Here is a 24,551-nt window from a genome sequence, read left to right on the forward strand (position 1 = left end):
ATGTATAATGAACGTCTAAACATAGACGTATAATTGACGTATAACTTTAGACGTATATTAGAATTTCATTCTAGACGAATTGTAGACCACATTTAGACGTATAAGGTATGCGTTTAATAGACGTATATTATACGTCTTTTGCCCACTGGGTGGGCTCCAGATGCACATGGAAGCAATCAAGTGTTTCATCCGAGCTGTTTCACAGACTGCCCAAGAGCTTTCCTTTCACAGAGGCGCAACGATTAATGATGGGGGTGCACCCTTCAATGCGCCTTACGACTCTAGGGAGTGATTGAGACGATTCGTAGCGTATGCTCATTTCTCTCTATTCCCCGTGTTGCAGTGGTAGGATGACGTAAATTACTGCTTCGACACGTAACGGCATTATAATCACGTGCAGGAGCTGAGGGCTTTAGTTTTGTTTCGTTTTCCATGGCGTTCGTAAGCGCGCAAATCAAAGGCAAGTCCTGCGTCTAACACGAACGTAAATGCTTTTGAAAGTGCAGTGTGGTGCAGCTTGTAAAATCCTTGTCCACATTTGTGGTTTGTTGATGTTTGTTCTGTCTGCCAAAGTTGCATTTTGACATCCGGACGGGGGGACTTTATCATTTGAACGTGAAGCCAGCCTTAAACCCTCTGAGGTGTGTCTGTCTGCCGGCACGTATCTTGTGAAAGGTTTTTTTTTTTTAACGGAGAGCAACTTTAAAAAGGTATCCGCAGCCACCTCGCAGTCCGTGTTTGATTATAGGAGGAATGCGGCGGCGGCGAGCTCGCATTTGTCGTGCTCGAGTGTTTAAGGCGATGGGATCGAAATGCGTTGGGGACTCCCCGCGCAGGTTCGAAACCTGCCGACTCCGGCGTCTGCCGCATGTCGCCTTGTGCCTGCGCGGCAGAGGCGAAGTGCCGCTTCTCCTTTCCTGGTACTATAACAACGCGAAATCGCTTGGACCTGCTGCCATGGACATCAATTCTTCAGATAACCACACACTTTGCCTTCGCACCTCTGGTGCTCTGCTTATGCCTTTGAAAACCTAATGAATAAAGCTGAAAGAACCGACACGATATGTAGGTGCTGGTAAAGCACGCAGTAAAGAACTGTTAACAGCAAGGGTTTCAGTGGGTTAACTGAGGAGAAGGCGTGATCGCTAATTGTTGACTTTTTATTTGGTGTTAGAAACACTCTTACTGTGCATGACGTGCAACAAATGTAGCCACAGAAATTGCATCACGCTTTCATGTATGCTATTGCAAACACCAACGTTGCCTAGATAGAAAACCGAAATAGCCGTGGGTTTGCTTGCTGGTCTGAAGGATCTCTCTTCGAATCTCTATCATTTGTCAATGGAAGTAAAAGGCGCTGCAATCTGATACGTTCAGAATCAAACCCGCAGCTGTTGTTCGACTTTATTTCTTGACTAATTACAACTGAGTGTCGCATGAGCAGTTACATAAACTTGTCTGGTATATTTGAACACAAATGCCGTTCTTCAATTAAAACTAACAGTACATTGTCAGGGACATTCAGTTCTATACAAACAAGAGACAGACAAGAGAATATTTCTACCGTTCATGTGGACTACGTGTTGACTTACTGATCGGAATAATTGAAAGGTTCGGGCTCATAGCCGATGCAGTGCGTGCTAATTAGAACAGCAACGCTGAGCTCTCAGCACCGTACTGAGCCCAGGTGTTTTTCTAAAGCTGTCAGGTGCAGTTCATTTACATGAAGGAAATCTCTTACTGGGTACGATTACAATGCAGTAAGTAGCACAGACTACTTAGGGAGCAGCCCGATGTGTTTAAAAATGACCCGAGCCAGGTAAGAGTCGAACCTACAATCTCCTGATTCGTAATCAGACGCCTTATCCATTGCGCCACTGGACCTGGTGTAACACTGCAGGACTGTAACCCAGTGAGCTCAGCCCTGCAACTAGTAAAATATTACCCCCGGTCCATTCTTTTCCAAAAGTGAGAAACACCTGTTTTCTACATGTTGTCTGTTTTAAAACCATATCTCTTTAAACCAAACCAAAGAGTTTGTCTTTTGCACTGCTATTCTGATTCATTTCGATTTCAAAGAAAAAAAAAACATTACCTTCCAAAGCATCATAAAATTGTCCCTTCTTCCAGACTCTACTTCTCTCTTGTAGTAGTACAGCAGACCTTTCCAGGTGAGCAGATCACAGAGTCCGAAATGAGCTTCCTCCATCAAGCAAAGTACCTGAACATGACTCTGTCTTCATAAAAGCGCCCCTGTAATAAAGAAATTAAATCCGAAACCAAGAGGGCAGTTGCCTACTGAAGTTCAAGAAGTCATCAATTTTAACCTAGCAACACATTAAAGGCTGCATCTATACAAGTACGATTCTAGAAATGCTCACCAGATTACGTTTTAAGAAGGAACTGCGCCTCAGGTTCCGCCGAGATCTTAACTCGGATGGCAGGATTCAGAGTCCGGAGTGTGGACTGATGGCGCACGGAGGGTCCACATACTGTGGATCCCTCAGTGATCTTCCGCGTGTTCAAACCGCCAGCGTGTGACTCCCCTGTCCCCGTGACCTCATTGCTCTGCTCTCGCCTCTGTGCAGCCGAGCCGGACTCATGGTAAAGTGGAAAAAAATATGCCCTCAACGTGAGATTTACTCTTTAGCGAGGATAGACGTTACCTTTTTATCGTTGAACAGGATGTATGTGATGTGGCGACTAGGTTCAATTTTGTATCCTCTTTAAAAGATTAAGGACTGGGGTGAGCGTGATTTACCACCCTTTCAGCTAAGAACCTGACGTGTGGACCGTTTAAGCTGCATAGACTCAGTCGTTTAACTCTTCTCCATTAGCAGGGTTAAGGTTAAAGAAAAAAACATTGCTGACTTCTTTTTTTTTTTTGCCAGCCGCGAGCGCTGATTAGCAAGGTTTGTATTTCATGTTTTGCAAGTTGCATCCATTTTAAGAAAAACAAGTCGTTCAAGACAGGAAATGAATGCTTGCATTTAATTAAGTCTAGCCGTAGGCAGTTGTCCATAATGACCAGTTCTGTTCGAGAAGACAGAACAAAAAAGGCACCGCTGGGATTCGGAGCCAGGGTCTCCTGTTTACTAGGACAGGCGCCTTAAGCAACTAAGCCACGGCGTCCCGGGAGAGCTGTCCTTTTGCAGCCACTTGGACACACCACTCAGACACATCTGCATTCGGTGTGTGCTCCGCCTGCTCGCTGAGCAAGTTGCCACCTTTACATACAATAGCAACATCAACACCAAGAGAAAGGGTGACAAATGGCTTTTATCTGGAACTTTTAATGTCCAAGGAGCTCAATGTGCTTTCTGTGTACAACAGGGCCACTGAACTCCACACTGGCCACTGAACCACAGCAGTGGCTTGCTGGCTTGACATCTCCCAAGGAAAATGTTGAAATCGCATGTGGAACAGGAAAATGACCCTCGAGTACGAGGGAAAAAAAAGAAAAAGATCATCTGGAGTGCGCCAACCCATGTCCGGACAGCCCAGTGTCGTCGACGAGGTGGCCGAGTGGTTAAGGCGATGGACTGCTAATCCATTGTGCTCTGCACGCATGGGTTCGAATCCCATCCTCGTCGTGCTCCATGTCTGACATGTGTGCCCGTTCAGCGTTGGCCCTCCTGTAGTTTGCTCAGGTTCTAGAGCCGTACATTTTCTAGCGGTGGCTGAACATGGTATAGTAGGCTAACGTCGGTATCGAGCAGTAACAGTAACGGTATTTACGTGCCGCTGCTGCCAAGTGGCTCTGGGTTGAGACCGCGTTTTCACTTACTCGCAACGCAAACGGAGAAAGCGATTTTTGACAGTCTCTTGAGAGACTGCACTAGGTGTTTAGGGATAGACTTTGTCAGTTCCCCCTGGGATGGTGGCCTCTCAAATAGTTTGTGATTCCTCTAGACGTTTATACAGTAGAAGCCTGCTTCGTGGCTTAAATCCAAGCTAAAGAAACGAGTTAGAGGTCTGATGCAGAACTGCGAATTCAATGAAGGGGAACACTACAGTACATTGCACTGTATGTGTGAGGAAAGCTGCCCCCTTCTGTCCCTTGTCGACCGAACAGAGGACTGTAAAGGATACCGCCAAGAAACTTAAGGTTGCTGGTTGGAATCCAGCTCCAAAGAAGCCCCTTTGGGTGTTATGTCATCAAAAAGTAAGAACAGCGAATCTCCCTTTGATCAAAAGCGCAACAGAGCTGTTTTCCGTGGAGCAGGTTTCAGACCCGTAGACCTGTTTTATTTGTAGGGCAGGGCGCATTCCCAAACGCGAATCTCCTGTTTTAGAATTGCTTTGGGCGGCGTGAAGTGAAAATAAGAAGTGGGCTCCAGATGCACATGGAAGCAATCAAGTGTTTCATCCGAGCTGTTTCAAAGACTGCCCAAGAGCTTTCCTTTCACAGAGGCGCAACGATTAATGATGGGGGTGCACCCTTCAATGCGCCTTACGACTCTAGGGAGTGATTGAGACAATTCGTAGCGTGTGCTCATTTCTCTCTATTCCCCGTGTTGCAGTGGTAGGATGATGTAAATTACTGCTTTGACACGTAACAGCATTATAATCAAGTGCAGGAGCTGAGCCATGGCGCCCCAGGAGTGTTGTCCTTTTGCAGCCACTTGGACACACCTTTAGAAAAACATTTTGTTAACAGGCATTCTGCCTCAGCCTAAACACCTATAGCTTGCAAAGTGCATGCTATTAGACAGGCACCTCTGCAAGACCTTAAGAGTCTCTTAAACTAGTGATAGTAAGGTGTTCCAAATGGGCGATGTTCGGCTTTCAAATCATCTCTCCGTGGAAGCGCCGAGATACAGCTGTTTAAGGCTTAGAAGCAGCTGACTGTTTCACTACCTAGCTGATCACTGTCAGTCAGGGAGCTTAGAGGTGAAAAGCCTGTCTGAGAGACAATTCGCCGTCGATCAGTTCAATATGTTCCGTACCAGCTCGGCGCACCCGAGATCATCTTGGTAGCCGTGTAGCTCATATGAGTGAGAGCGTGTGTGTGTACCACCGTGATTGGATGCCGGCCCTTCTCAGGTCACAGTAAACCTTCTGCTCAAAAAAAGTGAGGTAAAACCTCACTCTGCACAGTAAAACCTCAAAAAAAGTGAGGTTTTATTTAATCTCTGACCAAGGGAAACGTTTCATTTTTTCAAAGAAATGTTTGTTAAAAAATAAACTCATAGTTCCATGGGATTCAATCATAGACCATGTGACATAGAAGTCAGGAACCTAACCCACAGCGCCACCAGCACAGTCACATGCTGAGTACTGAAAAAGCACTACAGAAACATTATCGACAGACAATGTACAGTGTGTACTATTCTTGTGTTGCGGTACATGAATATAATTATGTCGTTATTAATTTCTAATTTATAACTTTATTAACTTTATAAATTTATAAATTAACTTTATAAATTTATTAACATTATTAATTAATTTCACGACTCACAGACAGGGCGCGGGGAGCCGCCGCCTGCAAACACAGCTCCAGGCAGGACTCCACTCCGCAGGAGCCGCAGAGCAGAGGAGATGGGGGCAGCTTAGCTCCTGTGCAGAGACCTGAGCCGCTGTTGCTGCAGACACTGTCTTTTCTGCACTCGGGGTAGGAGTGAATGTTGAGTTGCCCTTAGAAATGAAGCAGAGCACTTCAACGGCACGGGTGTGTGTTTGTGCGCCCTGGTGATTCTGGGAGACAGATCGAACCTGGGCTAAAAGAGAGGGGGCTTAGCCCCTCTTCCATTTGCTAGTTCAAAGTTGTACAACCCATTTGTATCTGCTAGGCGGCGCAGTCGTCGTGCACAAAGAACGCTTTGAAAAGCGTCAAAGGCAAGTCATTCCGAGTTGGTCGTTTGTGTTTTCTCTAAGGAGAAAACACAAACTCTCCAGAGACCAGCACGCCTGTCATGGACGGAGCAGGAAAGACGGCGCCACATTCTACAGCCCTCTCCACGCAATCGACGAAATCGGGCTACTGAAGTGGAGAAAATCGCCTCTTCAGAAGGTGCAAATATCTTGGAGAGTATAAATCCTATTGCCGAAGTTCAGCCCTGTCTACCAGAGTGACGCAAGAAGTTTCGGCTGGAAACAAGCGCCCCCTCTTCTCGCACGTTTTGCACGTTCGAGTAGTTTTAATGCGGCTCCTTCGTACACGGTGCTGATCTTTTGGAAAGCAGGAGGCAGAATTGACACGTTCTCATACCGGGAGTCGAACCCGGGCCGCCTGGGTGAAAGCCAGGAATCCTAACCGCTAGACCATATGGGAGCACACAACCCTACTGTTTCGGGCATCAGGCAAGCAAACCACAGAAATATTAGAAAACATGCAAGAGAGTTGTCACTCAGAGTGTCAAAGGGTCGATGTATACTGGGGCTCAGTTGAAATGCCAGGAGGGACTTGTTTACACCGAGAGTGGTCGGAGAATGGAACAATGCGCCCAGCCCTGTTGCTGGAGACGATTCTTGATGAGATCTTGGGATCACAAAGAGGCTCCCGCTGGATGCTAATCTTTCTGTTGTTCTTGCAGGTCCTGCGCTGCTTTTGAGCCGACAGAGCTCGTCCTGGTCTGTCGGCACAGCCCAATTGCAAATGATCGGCTCCGCGTACAGAAGGAACGTGCGTTTGGTACAAGAGTGCATGAAGGCACCGGAAATACATTGGGAACAAATGACCGGTCGCTCAAGACCTCTGTGAAGTACAGGAGCGTGCAAAAAGAGGCTGTTTCCGCCCGGTCTCCAACCGGGGACCTTTCGCGTGTTAGGCGAACGTGATAGCCACTACACTACGAAAACCTGCAGAGACTGCTGCTGGTGTCTCGCTTGCGTTTCGGGCTGAGAAAGGGACGCGTCACTTTAGGCAGGGGGCTCTGGAGAGAGGAACAAAGGGCGCGATGAAACAAAATACCGAAACCCAGGATCCAACCAGGAACCTTTAGATCTTCAGTCTAACGCTCTCCCAACTGAGCTATTTCGTCGGTGCACAGAGCCCACAGCCACCTGCTCCAGCCTTCCTGTGTTGCGGCATGAGCGCACCAAGAGTAGCGGGAGAGTGTTGCAGGAACGTCACTCAGAAGGAAAGCCACCCAGGTGCGCCCTCTGAGATCTGTCCAGCGCATCTTCCTTGCATGGACTCCTGCCTGCGACGGGCAGGAAACAATTAGCAAGAACAGAACAACACCACATGGGTGTCTCATGACCACACCTTAGGTTGTGACACGTGCAGGTGTGAGGGGTTGCCGAGCTACTTTGGAGCAGAGCTTGGGCGGAGGGGGGGCGGGAAAGCAGACAAAGAGGTGACACCTCAAGGTCTGCACGATCACAGCTCTCCGCCGCCCCAGGCTTCCGCTCGATAAGCTACTCGTTTGTAAGGCCAGGTGCATTGCCAACCACGACCGGCAGGGCAGAGGCTTTGAAGGCCGCCTGGGCTCCTGCAGCTGGGCAGCCACGCACTCTGGTTTTTCACTCTGGTGGCCGAGTGGTTAAGGCGACGGACTGCTAATCCATTGTGCTCAGCAGGCATTGGTTCGAATCCCTTTCTCATCGCTCTCCATGTCTGACACGTGTGCCTGTTCGATGTTGGCCCTCCTGTTGTTTGCTCCGGTGCTAGAGCCGTACATTTTCTAGCGGTGGCTGAACATGATATAGTAGGCCAGCGTCGGTATCGAGCAGTGACAGTAACAGTACTTACTGCGCCCCATAAGAAATCGTTTGTCCCTCTTCAAAAGAGATTGTGCGATGTCCTGCGGCGTTCCCAAAGCAAACCTTTGACAGTTTGAAAAGAGGAATTTATTCTGCTTCCTGTGCGTGCAGTAGTTACAAAGTTGAACGTCTTTACACGATGTGCTGCAGTTTTCAGTGGGCGGGCTTTGTCAGATGGCTTGGAAAAACGCACTGAGACATCATGAGCAGTGTCCTGCATGTTTTCTGTGTATAGCTGTCTTTTAACGCATACAGAATTCATTTGAAATCATTGATTTCTCCAATTAACAAGGGTCCCTTTTTGAACCTGCCAGAAGCATTCTTTCAATGTAACAGATTTACTCCGGGGAAAGGCAGCATGACATTGAGAGTAGCTCAAGCTTTCAGCACCCGTATCGGACTGCGTGTATGCCGACACCGCTCAGAATCCCCTGTAAGATTCTCCTTCAATTCCGTTTTGCAGTGCTTTAGCTCTTTCAAAAGGCTTCGCTTTGCTAGTCACAATCCAAGGCTCATGACAGCATTTGAAGCCAATCGCCACTGCGTTGGCCGGGAATCGAACCTGGGTCAACTGCTTGGAAGGCAACTACGCTCACCACCATACCACCAATGCACGCCCACAGGCACCCTGCAGGACACCACCAGAGAATGCTCACGATTTCGGAAGCTGTCTCCGGGACGTGCTGATTCCACACATCCTGAATAAATCATGATATTGTTAGTTGCTGTAGCTAGACGTTCAAATGAGTTTCATGGCCAGATGGACTGTTTCCTCCAGCGGTATAGTATTGCAGTGAGACAGCACGATGCCTGCAAGACTATGTCACGCTAAACGCCACAGATTGTGTTTGTGTTGGACAGTTGGACCCTACAGTTGGACCCTCGTCGACAACCTGAATAGCTTATTCAGAAGCAGTGCTGGACCGGGAACGAACCAGCTTCTTCCCAGGCACAAGAGTGACTTGTGAGGACTCGCGGTCACACTCTGTGCATAGAGACTTTCTACCAGCCAGCCGGACTGCTGGTAGATCCCCTCGGAGCAACGACTGCCCTGCGCGCCGCAGTCAGATTCCTCCGCCCGTCCTACTCCGAGCTGCACCTTGACTGGTTGGCCGGTAGCCAGAGGACGCCGGGACAACGCCCATTGGACAACCGCTGGAACAGAGGCTGCAACAGAGCCTGTCAGCTGATTTGGTGTTCCTGCCGGGAAATTCCAAATCCATACACAGTGGATAAGTATACCCCATGTTCTACATTGCGTCTCGAGAATTCAATTGTACCTCAACACAAGTTGTTATCAATTTAATTCATGAGTAATGTATTTACTTCCGAGGTTAGAGTAACAGTGGGTAATAACACTGATTAGCGATTTGGTAACCGAACGATATATATTGACATATATTCTCTGTTGTGTATCTCTTTGTGTTTGCATCTCTTTGGGATTATATACCTTGTATATTGATAACCCTCACAGTAAGGTCTGCCACTCGTATCCAGGCAGACTAGTATATGTTTGGTGCACAATTTATATTAATAAATGTATCTAGTGTATTGAACCCCTGTGTGTGCGTTGTTAGTTGTTCTGACGATTGATTTTCTAAAAGCCCCAACGAACAACCTTGTGATTACTGCTACAATTAATAATTGTCTCAGTAAACCCATCAAACCATTACATTTAATGGCGTCCCTGGGTGGGCGAGTTTAGAATGAAATGAGAATCAGTCGCACAGAATAACTGATGTTGCTGTGAGTTCAAGTTCAGCACAGCACCGCGTCTTCTATACGCGAATACCGGGTGTGCTGATAACTGCGTAAAGAAATCCCCCTGTTTTCTAGCGTTTAGTGTAACGTGTGCTGATTGGAAATCCATCTGCTCGGGTGTCTAGATTCCATACTGTATTTTGGAAAAAGAAAAAAAAAAGTAATACTCTTAAAGTTTCTCTGACGTAATGACAATGGCTGCTAAAATGTCTGAAGTGGAGTCGCTTATAAGTACTATTTCTAGCGACGACAATCCTGGTTACTGGAGTGGTATCGAAAAGTTGAACTTTGATGATATTGAGAAGCTGCAAGTAGATTTAGTAGCTAAGGTAGCGAACCAGCTTAACATAGGAGGGTCTGTGAACGCAGTTCTGGTCCTATCGAGTTTCACCTTAAATCTAGCTAAACAGCTGGAACTGTCTTTGTCCGAGCTGACAAAGTTTCAAAAGCTTCAAGGAACGCTAGAAAGATATAAGGCGGAGCGAGTTGAGTTGTTGGATATAATCAGAGAAAAGAGAGTGAAAAATGAGGAAAGTGAAGACTGACTCAGGGAAGTTTTAGGTAAATTAGATGACTTGTCTGCTAGAGAAACTGCGGCTGAGGTAGCTAGGAGAGACCTGGAAGCGAGCTTGAAAGAAAAAGAAAAAGAAATTGAGAGTTTAAATGAGCTCAGCCAGGAAAGGCAAAAGGAGTCAGATGCTGCCGTACTGGAAGCAAAATAGACTAGATCCCACTTGCATGCCAGCCCACCTAGCAGCCCGGAGCGCTCAACCAGCGCGCCGGGAGGAGGTTTCTCCCGGCCAGGGTCTGTGGTCGGATCGGCATGGGGGAGATCGCCGAGTCCTGCGCGAAACGCAAGGGCGAGTCAATTCAGGCATAGACCCCCTGCTCCTGATCACGGCCGTCTCCCTGCCCGCGGAGAAACCGTAAAAATTAACCTCCACTCCCTGAGGCAGTTGGCCAAAGATGTAGAAAGGTTTGACCCGTCAGTGTCAGGGAATAATGTGGAGACCTACATTGATGAGCTGAGATATACTTTGCAGTTTATGCCCGAAGCGTCCGAACAGGAAAAGGCTATGTTAGTAAGGAAAACTACCAGCCGAGCGGTCCACGAGTGGATGTCTAGACAAGGACCGGAGGTCTGTAATAGCTTTGAGGAGCTGTGTCAGGCAATGATCGGAGAATTTTCGGCTTTTATCGATCCCATAGCTGCCGTGGCCGCTGTGCACCATATTAAGCACGAAAAAGCTGAAGCCCCTCGCGACTATTATCAGAGGCTTAGGCGCACTTATTTTGCAGGGTGGAATGAAGAGGGTTGCGAAGAGAACGTGAATTTCAAAGGTTTATTCATTGCTAATCTGCATCCCTCAGTCAGGAAAATGATTGTGATGCACACTGATGCAAAAGCGATGAAAATGGCTGACATTAGAAGGTTGGCTCAAAAAGCCTGGGGAGCTGAAGTCTCTGCTTCCTCAGAGCGAAAACCTGCTAAAACGGCCGTGTTCGCCACTAAAGCCAGCAGGGTTGACGACTCGCCTCAGCTCGAGGCAGCTGAGGTTCCTGAGCTCGCTAAGCCCCGGCGCAAAATAGGCAGGCAGGACCGCACTAAGCGTCAGAGCCGCCGTGAGCGCTACGGGGAAGGCAAGGGCTCAGGCAGAGCCTATCATAAGACTGGACGAAGGGAGTCGACTGCAGCCCGCCTGGCCAGGCTTGAACAAGCCCTGCCTGAGAGATCAGGACAGGGTAAACCTTCCGCACCGAATGCCGGAAGTGTGAATGAGTTTAGGGGGACCACGCCCCTTCTCACTGGAGGAGGCGGGGATCCGTCCCAAGCCCCTCCCTCAGTCTATCTGATTGGGTGGGAGGGTTCCTGCCTGGAAGAAGACTGTGACTCTGAGTTGGGCGCTGACCCCGCCCCTGAAGTCAAAGAAAAGGCAGGCTTCCAACAATTCTTAGGGAATCTCAACCAGAAAAGCAAAGCGAGGCGTATTTATATCAAGGTTTCTCTTGAAAACGTCTTAGATAGAGAAGCACTGATTGACACTGGGGCTGAAATTAGTTTGATGTCAGCCGATCTACTCAGCGAGCTCAAACGAGTAGCGAAAGGAAAAGGCATCAGACTTAAGGTAGAACCGTGTAAGATAGATATTTCCAGCTATACCCAGGATCATGCCAGGATCACACACCGAGTGGGGCTGGCACTTAGGTTCGGGCCAATGAATGTGGTGCATCCTGTTTACATCTCTAGGTTTAAAACAGAGCCACTACTCATTGGCCAAGACCTGCTTGACAGGCTGGAGCCTCTGGTGGACTGCCAGCGTGGAAAATTGTGGGCTCAGGTCAAAAACCCTAAGCCTGTTGCACAGCAAAAAGGGGGATTCAGTGGTTATGCTGTGATCACACAGTGTCCACTGAACACTATAGCTGAGTTGGAGGCTCCTCCTGGTTCCTCTGGACGAGAATAAATGTCTCTTCTTGCTTTCCAAAACTACAGGGAAGTCCTGCCCAGGCCAGCACTCCCACGGTCTCCCAACTACAGGAGCAGTGCTCCGAGCAGCTGCTTGACCCGCCAGGTAAAGCACACCCCCTTTTCATCCCTGAAGAAGAGTGGATCTCCCTGTCTGGTAATGAATGGGAGTCCTTTCTGTGCACCCTGGTACCTCAGGGGGACCAGGACTACCACCCCATGGTGGTGGGAGGGGGTCCAGGTGGCAGAAGTGCAGGTTGATGATGTAATTCTTAGCCTCAGCTCTGAGAAGTCCATAATCAGTGAAGGTCTGTTCGAGGACCTGTCGCGAAGCTGTCAGGTGACCCTGGTGACGCAGTCACAGGTTCTGTGGTGGGCACCCCCACCTCATAGGTCCATTTGGAGCAAAGGAAGCTGTTTAGCTTCCATCTCCATCGGAAAAAGGAAGTTTGCTCACTACTTCCAGGTAGCACCTCAGCTGACCCATTCGGTCTGTATTGGTGCAGACCTATTGGTTCGACTGGGCGCCCAGCTGGACACAGTAAACAGTGTGCTTTGGACACGGGTGGACCCAGATGCCCACTCTCTAAGCGGCGACCCCGAGAACATTCGGTCAGGTCAGACGATTCCTCAGGCCTGCCAGGTAGTAAACGAATCGGACCTGATCGTTCCTGCTTCAACAGCAGGGTTTCCGGTACGCCTTGTCCTAAAGAAGGGACAGAGAATGGACGCTGAGATGGTTTTCTTCCAACCATCAGCTCAGTTTATCAGACTGAACCTAGCAGTCTGTTGTACCCCCAAACTGGAACGGAATGGCCGAGCCACCTGCCTGTTGGTGCAGAACATAGCAAAACAAGATGTCAAAATCCCTGCTCGCACTGACATGGGACTGGTAATTGACAATGGTTTCTATGATTTCGAACTGGCCATCCCAGTACTGGGGCAGCTCCCTGGTCCCTTGGCCAGGGAGGGGGGAACCGAGCAGGTGTACTACACCTACCCCCGGCGGATGATTACAATTATGCCAATAGAGGGATTCTGCAACCAGGAGGTGTGCAGGGTGGACCTTAGCGATAAGGATGAGATGGTTGTGTACACAGTACACGCAGGTGTTCTGATGGACCACTCAGCTGAGAGTGCGACCCAGGATACCGCCATGCCGTCAAAAGCGGGGTTCCTAGAGCAGGTACAGGAACAGGTTGGTAAGGCAGATGCCCTGGAAACGGAAAGCCAGCGTCAGCAGCTGCGTCAGAATTTCCAGGATTTCCGGGAAGTGTTTGCACGGGACGCCTATGACTGCGGGGTGACGGATTTGAACACAGTGCGCATTCCCACGGCCCCTGGCGCCCGCCCAACCTATGTCAGGCAGTATTGCATTCCCCTCACGGCATACGAGTCCAAAAAGCAGACGTTGGATGCTCTACTAGAGCGTCAGATCATAAGGGAGTGTAACTCCACTTATAACTCCCCACTGTGGCCGGTGCTGACACCCAGTGGTAAATGGCGTCTGACCATTGACTACCGGCAGCTGAATAAACAGGTTCCTTTGTCAAGATGGCCAATGATCTACCTAGATCAGGAGTTAGCCAAGGTGACAACAGCGAAATATTTCACCACAGTGGATGTGGCCAATGGGTTCTGGACCCTTAAGGTAGAACCAACAGACCAGTACAAACTGGCCTTTTCCTTTGGAAACAGGCAGTTCACCTGGAATCGATGCCCCTTTGGGTATTCCAACTCCCCAGCGGAGTTCAACATATTTCTGCACAAAGCCATGAGTGATGCAGCCGCCAGGGGCAACCTGGTCTATGTGGACGATATTCTGATGCGGAGTCAGACCTGGGAAGAACACATGGCCGAGATCAGGCATGTGTTGACCCAGCTCTCCTGTGCAGGGGCCAAACTGTCCCTGGCTAAGGGACAGTGGTGTAGGACCCAAGTGGAGTACGTGGGACTGTTGGTTGGAGCCCAAGGCATACAGCCACAGTCCAGCAGAGTCCAAGCTATCCAGAATATGAAGTCGCCCACTAACCTGTCTGAACTGCGCAGCTTTCTGGGAGTATGTAATTATTCCCGGCAGTTCATTGAGGATTACGCTGAAATAGCAAGGCCCCTCCACAAGCTGTTGCAGAAAGACGTGCCCTTTGAGTGGGGGCCTTCCCCAGAACAGGCTGTGATGGAGCTGAAGCGCAGACTCGGTAGTGCGCCGAGCTTGGCCTACCCTGACAAAAATAAGGTCTTCTACCTTGAAGCAGGGTTCTCAGAGCACTGCCTTGGGGCTGCTCTGAGTCAGGAATATAACCAAGAGCGAAGGGTTGTGGCATATGCCAGTCGAGCCCTGAGCCCAGTGGAGCAAAAGTTCTTGGACTGCGAGAAGGCCCTGTTGTCTACGGTCTGGTCGGTAGAACACTTCCGTAGTTATGTTGGGGGACAAAAGATCACATCGAAACTTGCCACCAACCTGTGACATTCCTGCATAGCCAGAGACTGAAAGCGGGCAGGGTGTCAAATAGCAGGATTGTGGCATGAATGATGGCCCTACAAGGCTATGAGATATGAGAGGTACGTTATGCACAGAGCAAGAAAATGTACCTGGGACAGGGCCTGGCTTTGGGCCAAGTGTGTCATGGCTGTGACACTGACATGGAAGCTCCAGAAACAATTCCCGCTGCTGAGCTACCGAACAATCATTGGTACTACGATGAGAACGTGGGCCAGGGCTTACCCATGGCCTATGTTGACGGTTGCTCTTTTCGCCACGAACAGCAGGTGCTAGCAGGGGTAGGAGTAGTCTGGCAAGACAATACTCCCTGTGGGCCGACCCGCTATAAGCTAGGACCAAAGACTAGTCAGTATGCGGAAGTAGCTGGGGTGCTGATCACCCTCCAGCAGGCCCTGACACATGGCCTTAAACAGTTTGTCATCTGCAGTGACTCGAACTACGCCCGACATAGCTTCGTGTCTCACGTTCCGTATTGGAAGGGTAACGGCATGAAAAATGCCCGGGGCAAGGAAGTAAAGAACAAAGAGTTGTTCCTGGCCAGTGACAAGCTCACAACCGAGGCTGGAATGATGGTTTACTGGAGGAAGGTGAAGGGACACTTCCAGGTGAAGGGACCCGACAAAGACGGGAATGATGAGGCCGACCGGTTGGCCAAATCTGGCGCCTTAGAGGGTGAACCCTGGCAGTTCCAGCAGGAATGGCTACCCCCAGAAGGTCAAGACGGTCACCCGAAGCAGGGCTAGACAGGATGTCGGAGCTGACCCTCAATCTGTAGTGCTTGGGTCACAGGGTTTTAACACCGATCTTGCGGAAATGCAGAAACAGGACCCAGCAATTGGGCAAATGTATCAGCATATCGCTGACCCAGTGCGTCAACCTCTTTCGGAGCAGGTGCTGAGCCAGTCTCTGGAGCTGAAGGAGCTGGCAGAGGTGAAAGACAACCTAAAAATTATAAAGGGGTTGTTGGTTTGTGTACCAGTTGCACAAGGTGTCCCAAAGTGGGTAGTTCCCCACTGTCATCGGGGGGTCATGATCCAACACGCTCATGACGAACCCTGTGGGGGTCACCGGGGAATCAAGGCTACATACGACACTATCCAGCAGGTGGCATTCTGGCCTCACATGGGCCAAGACATCGCCGCGTATGTAAAGGGGTGTCTGACGTGTAGCCAGTTCCAACCATCACGGCCCTTGCACCGTGCACCACTCCAGAAAAAGGGCATGACATTCACCTGGTCCAATCTTCAAATGGATTGGGTGGTGAGGTCATCCAGAGGGAACAAATATTTCCTCACTGTTACGTGTGCATTCACAAAATGGATTGAGTGCCTCCCAGCACCCAACGACACGGCAGAGACAACTGCAGTGCTGTTGGTGAACCATGTGTTCAGTCGATGGGGATTCCCCCTGACCGTGGACTCGGATCGGGGAACCCATTTCACAGCTACAGTAATGGCAACCCTGTGGAATATGCTTGGGGTCAAGACCCAGTTGCATATCTCCTACCACCCTCAATCCTCGGGCCAGGCAGAAAGGGCAAACCGAACGGTGGTTAGTATGCTCAAAAAGTTTATCTCGAACAGCAGTAGGGACTGAGACATTAAGCTGCCCCTGGTTCTGATGGCCATCCGAGCTACGCCCCATTGCTCTACGGGGGTCCCACCTTTTGAGATGATGACAGGTCGGAAGATGACTCTTCCCCTACACTGTCTTTATGGGGTGGAGGACCTGAGCACGACGGGGGCTGCTACGGCCCATCAGTATGTGTCAGACCTGCGAGCACATCTGCAGGCAACCTTTGCTTTTGCCCAGAACAATCTGGGAAGGAGTGCAGAGGGTAGGAAAGCATACTATGACCGAAAGGCAGTTAACCAGGAACTCCAAGTAGGAGACAAGGTCCTGTACTTCCAATTTGCCAAACCCACAGGGGTGGCCCGGAAGTTCTTACCCAGTTGGACAGGACCCCACGAGATTGTCGATAAGGTATCACCGGTAGCTTATCGAATTCAGATTGAGAAGGGAAGGCAATCTCTGGTCTACAAGTGGGTGCATCGCAACCACCTCCGGTTGTATCGCCCACCTCAAATGGCGCCGGAGAACACAGAATAGGGTTAAACGTCCAAACCCGATCAAAGAGGGGGGTGCCCCTTTGTAGCTGCAGGTAGTTAGGTACTGTACTGTAGGTCCTGCTAGGAAAATATATTCAAAATTATAGTGGAACTGTACCATGTGCCTCATCTATGTTCCAGAATGGGAATCCTAAAACTGCCACGGCTGGTCCTGACAGTACTGTGGATCGCCTCGACACAGCCCCTTGAAGTTGTGGAACCTGGTCCTCCTACCGGCATAGTCCTGCAGGAAACCATAGTCCTCTCCATGGAAATCTTTATGGTACAATCTTTTTTTTTTCTTATAAAATGTACTTTATTCCGAAAAAAAACACATCTCAAAAGGAAACATCTCACACGATAACACTCCACAAAATTAAAACATCGGCGGAACGGCGGTGATTGTCCGTTATCAATCCTTGCAAGGGTGGGCGGATTTGCGCTATTATGAGAGTCCCTCCAAACCCTACCGCTTGCTGTAAACCATTAATCCCTGTACAGGGTCCATAGGCCTTTCCAGAGCTCCTTTGCCGTGGGGAAACCCCATTTAGCAACGTCGCGCTTCATCCTCCTCCTGAGGTCCGCCAGGATCCTCTCTTCCAGCTCCCTCGCTCCCCACTTGTTGTTGTGCCGGATGAGATTGTTCCTCGCGTCCCACAGGCCTTTCTTTGTGAGGGACAGCAGCAGCCACATCAGGAACTGCGTCCCCCTGTCCAGTCCGGTAGGTGCCAGCCCCAGCAGAATGTACTGGTAGCTGAGCACCGCATTCGTTTCCAGGAGTTGCATTATGTTGTCCATTCTGCCCCACACCGCCTTGGCGAAGGGGCAGCTCCAGAAAACGTGCTCCTGAGTCTCCTCGACGAAACACGTGTCCCGGGGGCAATGCGGATTCCTGGAGATCGAGTGTCTGTAGAGGACCTCTCTGGTAGCCAGTCTCTTGTGTACGGCCATCCAGTTGAGGTCCTTCAGTTCGTTGTCCAGTTCTTTCGACCAGATGCCCCCTCACCTCTTTGTACAGAGCTCTGTGGTTGGTGCAGAGCTCTGGCTGTCTCGTGGCCTCGTACCTCCTGCTCCACTTGACAGCGTGGGTGTAGAACTCCGGTCGCCTCTCTGCCTTGGGCCCAGTGTTTGACCACTGGACCAAGTGCCTCATCGGGATGGAGAGCCACAGCCTGACAAAGTACTGGTACTTGTGGCCGATGGGCTCCCGCAGCGCCCGACAGAGGTTGCAGAAGAAGATGCAGTCGAGTTTCAGGGGGAAATGTGGGACATCTCGACCCCCTTCCTCGACCGGCTGACACATCCGGTTCCTCGTGATGCACTCGTACCTGCCGCCCCAGACGAAGCCGAAGATCATCCCTTGCAGCGCTCGTCTGAGTCTGGCCGGCAGCGGGTACACCACTGCCAGGTAAACCAAAGCCGGCAGGACGTCTGCTTTCAACACCATCACTTTCCCCGTGTAGGACAGCGACCGCGTTTTCCACAGACCCAGCTTCGCGTTCACCTTGGCGATCCTCTCAGTCCAGTTGTTGGTCTCGTTGTCCCGGCTCTGGAAGGAAACCTCAAGTATTCTGAGGGGCTCCGTGCAGAGCTCGAGACCCTCCGGCGCCGTCGTCCTGTGCTTCCAGGGCCCGAAGAACTTCAGTTTGCTCTTTCGGTGGTTGAGCTTCGACCCCGAGGCTCTGGAGTATTGCTCCATGACCTGCAGGGCCCTCCTCAACCCCCTGTTCGACCTCAGGAACAGCGTCGTGTCGTCGGCGTACTGGGAGATCTTCAGGGTTTCCCCCGCGCCTCCCGGTATCTCCAGGCCGTCGATGACGGGGTCCCGTCTCACCGCCTCTGCTAAGGGCTCTGTGAAGAGAACATAGAGAAGGGGTGAAAGGGGGCAGCCCTGTCGTACTCCGGATTCCTGGGGAATGAAATACCCCAGGTTTCCGTTCACGTTCACTCTGCTGCCCACGTCAGAGTACAGAATCTGAATCCAGCGGCTGAAACTCTCTCCGAAACCGAAGCGTTCCAGCACCCTGAACAGATAGCTGTGGTTCACTCTGTCGAAGGCTTTCTCCTGGTCCAGGCTGACCACCATCATGGGCACGTTCCGGTCCTCGGCCCAGGCGATGGCGTCTCTGGTCAGCTGGAAGTTCCAGCTGACGGATCGCCCCTCCACCCCACACGTCTGGTCGCTGTGGATGATGTGGGGGAGGGCGGTTCTCAGTCTGCCGGTCAGGAGCTTGGACAGGATCTTTACGTCCACGCAGAGCATCGTGATCGGCCTCCAGTTTTTGAGGTCGGCGGCGTCTCCTCCCTTGAAGAGCAGGGAGATGACACCCTCCCTCATGGTGTCTCCGAGTTTCCCCCGGCGGAAGATCTCCTGCGCCACTTCCACCAGATCTGCCACCAGGGTGTCCCAGAAGCAGGTGTAGAATTCCTTGGGGAGTCCGTCCGGCCCCGGCACCTTGACATTCTCCATGGACAAGAGCGCCGCCTTCAGCTCCTCGGCCGTGATCGGACCCTCCAAGTCCTCCCTCACCTCCTCCGGTACTCGTGCCGTTAGCCCCTCCAGAAAAGCGTCGCCTGCCTCCACCTCTGTCTGCTTTTCTGAAAAGAGCTCCGTGTAGAAAGCAGTGGCCGCCTCTACTTTGTCGCTCTCGTCCAGCACTTCCTCTCCATCTCCCCGTCTCAGGCTGTGGATCACCCTCTTTTTCTGGGCTCCCCGGACCTGGTTGAAGAAATAGGAGGAACAGGTTTCATTATTTTCATAATGCTCCCTTTGTGCCTTGACCAGGAAAGCCCTGGCTTTCTCCGTGTGCAGTCTGTGGAGCCTCTCCTTCAGGTCCCGTGCCAGGGCTGAATTGAAGGCTCCTCCCCCGTTAGCCGAGCTGTACTCCTCCTCGAGGTACCTCTGGAGTCGTGCAGCTTCCTTCCTCTCCCTGGACGCCTTCCGTCTGCAGTACGTCTGCGCCAGGGTTCGGGTCCTGTCCTTCACCGACTCCCACCATTCCACCACGGAGCTGTAGCCGTCTCTCAGATCGCCCCAGCTCGCGTAGTCTTTCCGGAACAGTGCCCTGAAGTCGTCTTCCTCCAGTATCTCCCGGTTCAGCTTCCAGTACCCACGACCGAATGCCGGCAGGCTGGTGTTAGCCACCACCGTCAAGCGCTCGTGGTCGGAATACCACGCCGGGGACACCGTCGCCGACTCCAGGGAGCAGGTCGTGTGCAGGAAGATGTAGTCCAGGCGGCTGCACACTCCCCGGGAGTTTTTCCAGGTCGTTCCGGCGTCGTTAGGGCGGCACCGTCTGAAGCCGTCTACCAGGGAGAACTGCTTGAGTAGCGACTCCAGCTCTGCCGAGCTAGCGTCGCTCCCCTTCTCCCGGTCGACGTTGAAGTCCCCGCCGAGCACCACCTGTCTGTTGGTGGTGCAGCAGCTGGCCAGGTCAGCAAACACTTCCTTCCGAAAAAAGGGTTCCGTCGGAGCATAGACGTTAATCGCTCTCAACTTCTGCCCCCTCCAGTCGATGTCTGCGACCAGGATCCAGCCCTGCACCACCGAGAAGGAGGAAACCAGCGTCATCTCTGGGTTTCCGAGGAGGATTCCCACTCCGGAAGAGTGGACCCCTCCTACGCTCCAGCATGATTCTCCCTTCGTCCATTCCCTGGTGAATGTCAGCTTGTCGCTTTCATCCTTCAGGTGGACCTCCTGTAAGAAACAAACTGAGAAAGACTTTGAGGCCAGATCATGAAAGACTCCCCGTCTTTTCACCGGGTCTCTCAGCCCTCTCACGTTGGTTGTTAGGAAGGTTAGTTTCACAGTAATGATTAAAACTAGTGAAAGTTAAACCTCCTCTCTGTACTTACAGTAGAAACTTGGGAGTCTACATCTTGGCACTGTTTAGCCTAGATGTAACTCCTCTCATTCGGGTCCTGGGGGGAATATGCTGGGCTCCTTCCAGGTTTCGCTGGGGACTAATAAGTAAACATGCTGGACAGGTCCAGCCCTACCATCAGTCCGGGCTCCAGGGCGGCTTCGAAATAATCCTCGTCGTCCTCGAGGATACTCTCCGCCACCGCTTCGGGAAGGCTCCTTTCTTCCCTTTTTCCGGGAGTTTCGGGGGCCTCCAATTTCTCCTGGGCCTCGGGGGAGGGGGGCTCCAATTCCTGGGCTGCCTCTACCTGTTGTTCCTGGGCCTCGGGGGAGGGGGTTCCGACTTCCTGTGCTGCCCCTTCCTGTTGTCCCTGGGCCTCGGGGGAGGGGGTTACCTCTTCCTGGGCTGCCTCCTCCTTTTGTCCGTGGGACTCGGGGGAGGGGGGTTCCGTTTCCTGGGCCTCGGGGGGGAGGGTTTCCATTTCCTGAAGCGCCTCCTCCGGTTGTTCCTGGGCCTCGAGGGAAGAAAGTTCTGTTTCCTCTAGGACGAGGAAACGGTTTTCCCTTACCACTCTCTTTTTATGTCCTTCCGAAGGTGGATCCGCCCTGGGTCTCTTCTCCCGCTTTCGCTTTCCCTTTTTGCTGGGAGTTATGCAGGGCCCTTCCTCCGGTCGGCCATCTTGTCCCTCTTCCTGGCGGCCATCTTGTGGCACCGATGCGGCTGGGGGTGTGGCCTCGGCAGTTTCGGTTCTCAGCGGGGGAGGTGCGGGTTCTTTGTTCTCAGCCCTCTCCCTTTGTCTGGAGACCGGTTTCTGCCTGCCGGCTTCCACCACCTGCGCAAACGAAGGTTTGCTTACCTTGCATTGGCGAAGGAGGTGTCCCTCGGCGCCGCATCCGTCGCACTTTTTGGCTGCCCGGCAGGTTTTTGCCAGGTGCCCGTCCTCATTGCAGTTGTGACATCTGACGATGTCGCATGTGTTTGTCTTGTGGCCGGACTGTCTGCACTTGCTGCAAAAATCCGGCATCCTGGGGTAGTAGAGGTACCCCCTGTCGGCTCCGATGTTGAAGCGAGCCGGGGGGTGCTGGAAGCCGTCGACGCCTTCTGGGTCCTCTTTCAGGAGGACTCGGTACTGGCGTTTGCCGTACCAGACGCCTTCGTCCCTGACCTCTGTCGGTTTTCCCACCACGGTTACATACCTCCTTAGGTACGCTGTTACCCGTTCCGCTGGTACGTAGGGATTGTATGTGCAAACCGTAATGGTCCTCTGATTCGTCTTCCTCATAGGCTCCGGCCTGAAATCAGAGAAACCAGGGTGCTTACCTTTCTCCCTGATCAGTCTCGTTGCCTTTTCGTACGATGCGTCCGTAGCCATGTAGGCCTCCATGTATCTCTCTGCGTTGTTGTCCTGGAGGCAGTAGAGATCTCCGGCCACCAACTGCAAGATCCCTCGCAGGAAGGTCATAAAGAAGGCCTTTGCAGTCGGCATCGGCTCTGTCTTCTTTGTCCAGTGGAACCGGATCAGTGTCCTCTTGTCTGCCATCTCTGAGGGAGAAAGAGGGAAAAAAAAGGAGGGAAAGAGAGAGAGCAAAAAAGAGCTAAAGGAGCAGCGAGGGAGCCCTGGCCTTTGTCCTTGTGGGCAAAGCCCAGCTAGGTGGAGGCGCAGGAGGAGAGAGAGAGAGAAGAGCGGAAAGTGCTTCCGGGTCTCAAGGAAGAAAGCAAACACCGCGGGCAGGCCACGTGTACCTGCTCCCAGCCAAGAGGCCAAGGAGGCAGAGAAAGCGAGAGAGAGAGGGAGCGGATAGCGCTTCCGAGTCTCGAGGTGGAAAGCAAGCACCGCGGGCAGGCCACGTGTACCTACTCCCAGCCAAGAGGCCAAGGAGGCAGAGAGAGAGGGAGAGACAGAGAGCGAGAGAGAGAGGGAGAGGATAGTGCTTCCGAGTCTCAAGGAAGAAAGCAAGCACCGCGGGCAGGCCACGTGTACCCACTTCCAGCCAAGAGGCCAAGGAGGCAGAGCAAGAGAAAGGGGGAGGGGAGAGGAGAGAGCAGAGAGAGAGAACGTTGCTGCCGGATCCCACCCAGCTCAGCTGCTGCTTGGCCTTAACCCCCTAGGCTCAACCTAGAGCGATACCAGCCTCACAGGCTCACACAGGCTCACACTACGATACTGCCACTGCGCAAAGCTGACGGTTGCCAGGCAACCGCGGGGATCCTATGGAAATCGTTATCGATTGTCTCATGGCATGTCGTTGCGGTAACGTTTCATATTTGTCGTCTTCTTCTTCTTCTAGCTTGAGGTTTTGAAGAATTTCATGACAGACAAGGGCTCCGTTGGGAACAAAGGGCGTTGTGAGAAAACCGTTGCTTATTTTCAGCAGCAGAAATACAACCCTTTAAATACAAGATGACAGAACAATGACGAATGGCATGCCGGGAGGAACTCATGCACTACAGAGGAAAGGGGGCGGGCACGTACAGTTCACATTCAAGCCACAAGTACTCTTCTCGGATGTTGCACAAACAAATCCTAACGTCCTGAAAGCATTGCAGCATGTTTGTGTCCCACTTCCCGTGGCTGCAGGACGACTGACACGAACGGACAAACACAATCTGTGGCGTGTAGCGTGACATAGTCTTGCAGGCATCGTGCTGTCTCACTGCAATACTATACCGCTGGAGGAAACAGTCCATCTGGCCATGAAACTCATTTGAACGTCTAGCTACAGCAACTAAGAATATCATGATTTATTCAGGATGTGTGGAATCAGAACGTCCCGGAGACAGCTTCCGAAATCGTGAGCATTCTCTGGTGGTGTCCTGCAGGCCTCCTGTGGGCGTGCGTTGGTGGTATAGTGGTGAGCATAGCTGCCTTCCAAGCAGAAAAATGTTTTCAAATGCTGTCATGAGCCTTGGATTGTGACTAGCAAAGCGAAGCCTTTTGAAAGAGCTAAAGCACTGCAAAACGGAATTGAAAGAGAATCTTACAGGGGATTCTGAGCGGTGTCTGCAAACATGCAGTCCGATACGGGTGCTGAAAGCTTGAGCTACTCTCAATGTCATGCTGCCTTTCCCTGGAGTAAATCTGTTACATTGAAAGAATGCTTCTGGCAGGTTCAAAAAGGGACCCTTGTTAATTGGAGAAATCAATGATTTCGAATGAATTCTGTATGCGTTAAAAGACAGCTATACACAGAAAACATGCAGGACACTGCTCATGATGTTTCCCGAGCCGAAACACAGTGCGTTTTTCCAAGCCATCTGACAAAGCCCGCCCACTGAAAACTGCAGCAGATCGTGTAAAGACGTTCAACTTTGTAACTACTGCACGCACAGGAAGAACCAGGGAAAATCTGATCATGTTTCTCTATAACAACAATAAAAAAAAACATTATTTTACATATCACCTTTATGTGCAATAAAATTTATGCGCAAAGAAATTTAAAATAGTCTTCTTTAGGTGTGAGGGTAGGAGTGGATCACAGCAGGCATAATTGGCAAATTAGGAAAACAAAGAACTGGACAGGCGAGACATTTATCCAGAGAGCGAGTGATCAGAAAAAGGAACAGCTGTTACACCCAGGTTTTACGCTCTCTCTCTGTTGAATGAATGAAAGCATTTTATTAAAAACGCGTTTGCGTTTGTCTGGGTATTTACTTTGTAATCTGTGGTTTACATCTACTGTATTGTTTTGAGATGCCACTTTTAAAGGTGATATGTAAAATAAAGTTTTTTTATTATTGTTATAGAGAAACATGATCAGATTTTCCCTGGTTCAGAAAAAAGACGATTAAAATCTGTAATCTTTTCACTTGTATGTCATTGGAAAATACAATCAGTTTCTGCTTTGTGTAAGGATGGTGTCAAAAAGTAATCTAAGTGGTGAGAAAGCTGTGCTCCTCAAAGCGCTTTACAGGATAAAAACAATAACAACAATAGTGGCTGGGCAAACGATTTTTTTCTATAGAAATACAAAATGAGATACTGTATAATGATGTGCATGAACAAAGTTATACTGCAATTTTCCTTAGATACGCGATTAAAAAAATAAAAATTTTTGAATCCCTGGCGGAACACATTCCATAAGAGTCAGCGCTTTTATACAGTATATCGCCTTTAAACACATATATTTAAACACGCGTTTACG

At 50.8% G+C, this 24,551-nt stretch overlaps 2 non-coding genes across 2 annotated transcripts; one reads left to right on the forward strand and one right to left on the reverse strand.

The window, feature by feature from the left end:
* The first annotated feature begins 3,511 nt into the window (after positions 1-3,511).
* On the forward strand, positions 3,512-3,593 carry trnas-gcu (transfer RNA serine (anticodon GCU)). The gene has a single exon. It is a non-coding gene; the product is annotated as a tRNA-Ser (tRNA).
* Positions 3,594-6,202: 2,609 nt separating this feature from the next.
* trnae-uuc (transfer RNA glutamic acid (anticodon UUC)) lies at positions 6,203-6,274 on the reverse strand. Its single transcript has one exon. It is a non-coding gene; the product is annotated as a tRNA-Glu (tRNA).
* Positions 6,275-24,551: the final 18,277 nt, after the last annotated feature.

This window comes from Lepisosteus platostomus, unplaced genomic scaffold (genome assembly GCF_059453375.1).
Source record: "Lepisosteus platostomus isolate fLepPlt1 unplaced genomic scaffold, fLepPlt1.hap1 Scaffold_46_H1, whole genome shotgun sequence".
Lineage (NCBI taxonomy): Eukaryota > Metazoa > Chordata > Actinopteri > Semionotiformes > Lepisosteidae > Lepisosteus > Lepisosteus platostomus.